Source organism: Adiantum capillus-veneris, chromosome 16, assembly GCF_014529385.1.
Source record: "Adiantum capillus-veneris isolate H3 chromosome 16, ASM1452938v2, whole genome shotgun sequence".
NCBI classification, from domain to species: Eukaryota; Viridiplantae; Streptophyta; class Polypodiopsida; order Polypodiales; family Pteridaceae; genus Adiantum; species Adiantum capillus-veneris.
The window spans coordinates 67,319,029-67,323,816 of record NC_140946.1 but is presented as its reverse complement, the minus strand read 5'-3'; the positions used below and the strand labels follow the sequence as shown (position 1 = coordinate 67,323,816).

Genomic DNA, 4,788 nt, shown 5'->3' with positions numbered 1-4,788 from the left:
TTTTACAAATAATATCAAAATTTGTCGGAGGTTGTACATTTGGATTCCTTGTTTCAAGTGCTTTCTATTGATATATCATATGTCATAGATCTTGGAGATGTAGCTCAAGTTATTGTACTAGTTAGCATATATCAAAATTGTGCTAGTTAGCATTGTCCCGGACATGAAAAAGCATGACAGGTTAACATGCTTTCACCCATATGTTTTTGGACAATTGAATGTTTGTCACTTGTTATCTCTATGCAGAGACCAATGTTCACATTGAAGATCATCATGACAATGAAGAAGATAGTGATCCTGAAGGGGATGAGGAGACTAAGCATTCCAAACACCTAGGCAAGCAAATTTCGCTTGGCTTGATGAAAGATGTTCTAAGTCAGTTTTATGTAAAGAAGAAGACATTGCCTAGCTCCTCCAGTTCCACTTTGTCGACTGATGGTGCATGAGGCTGTTAGGTTTGCTAGAGATGATGTAGAATGGCTCATTTCCTCATTTGATTCTGCTATGTATTTAGAAACTATGGGGCATTTCCTTGTGTCCGTTGGGGATTCTAGAGGAGATATCATTCCCGTGACCGCAACGGATTTGGAGGAATGGGGACCACTTTGGCGGGAAAGAAATGTTGAGTTCGAGAGATCACTTGGTAGAGAATGGCAGGAGCTCAAAGGAAAAAAGTTTTTGGTATGGGATGGCAACCATAGGCTAAAAACATGGTGGAAGAGAATCAAAGATAGTAAGATCTTTCACCTTTTTCACTCTTTTGTTGTAAAGCTTTGTTTTTACAAATGATGATTTTTTTGTGTGTGATAGAGTACTCGGACAATGGTCAATACCATGTTAGTGTTCATTGCAAATTCCTTGAGTTGTCCAGAGAAAAAGAAGCAGAGTTGCTTCTTGCACTTGACACTTCCAATGCGTAAGTTTGTTAATTGCATGTTGACTCTCATTTTTTTGCAAGCAATGCTTGTGTTCAACTCTTTGTTTTCAATTTTTCTGTAGCATTTCCAGGGCACATGTCATGCCAAACATCACTTATGAAGTTTATATGTTTCAAAGATTTGGCATGGCAAATAAAGATTCAATCCTTCAAAAAATGACACCTGATATGAGAGAATGGGCTAGTGTGGAGATGACTGTGGATGCAAGGTATTACCATGGTGCTGCACCATGGTACAACACTCCATGTGGATTGATATCTCAACTTGTGTGGAGGTGATACCTACTCTACATGTTGGGTAATTAATGTAAAATTTTATTATGGTTTCAATACATTGTTTTGTATTAGGATGAGTTCACTGCATTTATGTCCAAAGAAAGAGCAAAGCTAGATGCACTTCGACTAAATGATGTTGAGAAGAAGAAGAGACTAGACAAGGCCACAAAGGTAGAAGAGGAACAGTTGAAAGATAGGGTCTACAAGTACTTGTCAATCGCCAATCCTCTTAATGGTGATGATTTCTTCAAGTTGCTTTTTAGCATTAAATGGGATGAACTTGGAATGCTAAAGATCACTAGAGATAAGCTCTATTGCTTGACAAGCTCTAAAATCACTCCTGAGAGGTATTGAAGCTATTAGTTTCTCATTTTTTATTGTATTCATTCCATTTTGTTTTTCTATATGATTAAGTGATATGTTGTTCTTATTGCTCGTAGAAAGAACATTAATTTTGCACCTCATGAGCCTCACTAAGTCTAAGGATCCACAATATCTTCATTTTGGTGATTACAAGATTTTTAGAAGTTACATGAAAAAGGAGACTTATTGGGATCACTTGCATGGGGAGGCTACACTTATGAATGAGAGGATGCAAGTAGAAGGTCCACAACTTCCTAATTCTTTTGACCTATTCTACAAGATGAGCATGAAGAATCATATTTTGCAGGTAGACGTTTGACCATTGTTTTTAAGAGAATATAGACATGTTTTAATTTACACAAGATCAAGTTGAGTGTGCTTTTTGATTGTTACTATGTATGTAGGCTTTTATTTATCTAATGGATGCGGTGAAGTCTTCCGACTCTAGTGAGAAGATGCCGGAGCTTGTGTTGTCGGTTAAGAGAGTGATTTACAGGTTTGCATCTTCCACTTGCACTCTTTGCAAAAAAAGAGCATTTCATTTTTTTGCCATGGTTTGGTGATAGTGGGTCATTTTGAGAATGATGAAATATCATTTTGTGTTTACAAAAAATCCTTAACTTCCCTGTGGAAGCCCAATATGGGGTGGATGGTTCTTTTGACAATACGCGTGTGTATAATGTCTATGTTGAAAACACTTAAATCCCTTGTGGGAGCCCAAGATAGGGTTTATGGTTTATTTTGAAAAAGTATTCTCCATACAAAGGAGACTTTGTTTTTTTTTTTTGGATACATGACATTTATTATACCATTGCGTTTATATGCTTTTCAAAGTGGATGATGCTCTAAAAATTGTGTAGATGGGTTATGCAATGCGTTGAGGCGCAGGAATTGAATGAAGCCCCATTATTCACTAGAGAGTGCATTGATGTACGTGATGAGCATACAATGTTCTCTCCCTCTTTGATTGAAAGGAATCTGACAGCATGGGAAGCCAAGGTTTGTCCTTGGTGGTTGGATTATCCACTAAGAGTTATTCCAAAGCAAGATTTTGAATTACGTAAGAGTAAGTATCTTAACACTAGTGGCTCTTTTATTTTGAGAATGTGTATGTCTTACTTTAGTACTAATTTATGTGATATTGTGCTATATGGTTGTTGAGTGAAGGGTTTCAAAATGAGAGTGATGAGTACTTACAGGAGACACAAGAAGAGTCTCTCCCTCCCATTTCTCAAGGAGTTACTCAAAACACCATTGAGAGTGGCTCTCAAGGTACTCCACTAGCAAGCAATGTACTCAAGAAAGGGAAAGGGAAAATGGAGCCTCCAAGTACATCAAGGAAATCCACTCCTTCTTCAATGCCTCCCATTGTTCCATCTACAGAGACCGACATGTCCTCTTTGGGAACCACTATACCCCATATGGCACCCTCTTCTAATGTGCCCACTACATCCTCCTTGGTGCACACTACTTCGTTTGTTGCAGAGTCTTCACTTGGATGAGAGGCTTGGGAGAGAAGGCCGATCACACGATCTGTTGGTAAGTTTAAGAAAATTTTTAGCATATCTGTCTTCCATATTTCCTAATTCAAAGCTAATTTGGATAATGCTTGCAGGGTTTCATTACCAAACTATTGTAGATGTTTTGCTTGTGGATGTATCACAAATTGATAAGTTTGCCCTTGATAGGTAGATTTTCATAGTGCTTACTTATTTGCATTTTCTTCTTGCATTGTTCTATGATTTTGAACATAATTCATGTTTGGTTTTCTTATAGCATCAACAAATTTTTTGCCACACAGAATACAAATCTATATAGCAAAGATGGTGTGCCATGTTGTGAGGTTGCTAGGTTTATCTTTGCAGATTTTCCTACAAGTTTGCTTGTGGATGGGGTCTAGGACCAATCCCATTGGGTAAGTAACTTTTCTTTGGACTAGTACCTACAACTAACTATGGTTGTATGCTTACATGTCATCATTCACTTTTGTAGAGGGCATGAGTGTTCCCAAGTGGAACACATTTTCCAGGGGTCTAGTGACAGGGTGCATGGATGTTGCTCGTGAGTTTTTAGACGATGAGGGGTTTTTAGTCACCATGTGCATGGCCGAGCATATTGGATATTTTATTGCAGATGCAACTAGGGTAGGACTTGTGCTCTTATGTACATGGACTCTCATGTGTAATAAGAAGACATATCGGCATCCACTCCCTAGAGAGGCAGTGAGATATAATTTCCTAACTAAAAACATCATAGCTATGCCATTCATTCTTTGAGTTTTTTATTCATGCAGGTACTTGATCTTACCATGTGTCTTTGGTATCGTATTGGCCATCCTGTGCCACACTATGATAGAGAGGGAGGGGAGAAAATTGCCGAGAGATTGTTTCCAGCAGATTGTAGTTACATGATAGATGATGTAGTCTTCCCCATTGAGATTGATGGTGTTATTCTTAGAGGTGGGGCAGAGAGGTCTTCTTTGTTCTTTCGGTAAGACTAGTCCAAAGTATGATACTAGTGAATGTTATGGTATATATGTGTTTGCATTCGGTTTCTAATTTATTTTTTATATGGTCAGGTGGTTGCTAGCAACATTTACTGAGCCTCATGACTATGTTTTGGACTTGTTTGCAGGGTGTGGTGGTTTGGGCCGAGCTTCTGCGAAAGATATGAGGCATTGCATGTGTCTAGAGCTAGATCATGTGCTCTATGAAAGATGTTTGATCGATATTGCATGTGGACCTGTGAAATGTTGATTGCGGATGCACATTTGGTTGAGGAAACTCTATTTTGATAGTACACGTCTTCATGTTTTGATTTATGTTTTTATGTACATGGTAGCCATATGACATTGACATGGCATTTTGGTATGCTCCATACATTTCATTTGGATATTTCATTTGTGTTTGTTTGGTACATGACGGCCACATGATGTGTAGATGACTTTGATTGGAGCTTTCTTTTGTAGTTAGATTATGTTGACACCATTGGCTTGTGTGTTGATTTTTGTGAGATAACAAAATCATTAAAGTGATGGAAATAAGAGTTTATGTGAAAGAAATCCCATGTGGGAGCCCACGTTTTCAGTACAGCCTCAAAAATACATACAAATGGTGCTTTTTATAAAGTTTCATTTTGCATAAGCATAGACATGCTTCCATATTTCTTAAAAGAGTTTGGTAGTTGAAGGATTGTACTGTAAGGTTTTGAGT

The 4,788-nt window shown here is 37.9% G+C and overlaps 1 pseudogene; it reads left to right on the top strand.

Moving 5' to 3' along the window:
• The first annotated feature begins 435 nt into the window (after positions 1-435).
• LOC147439212 (uncharacterized) lies at positions 436-4,332 on the top strand (annotated as a pseudogene).
• Positions 4,333-4,788: the final 456 nt, after the last annotated feature.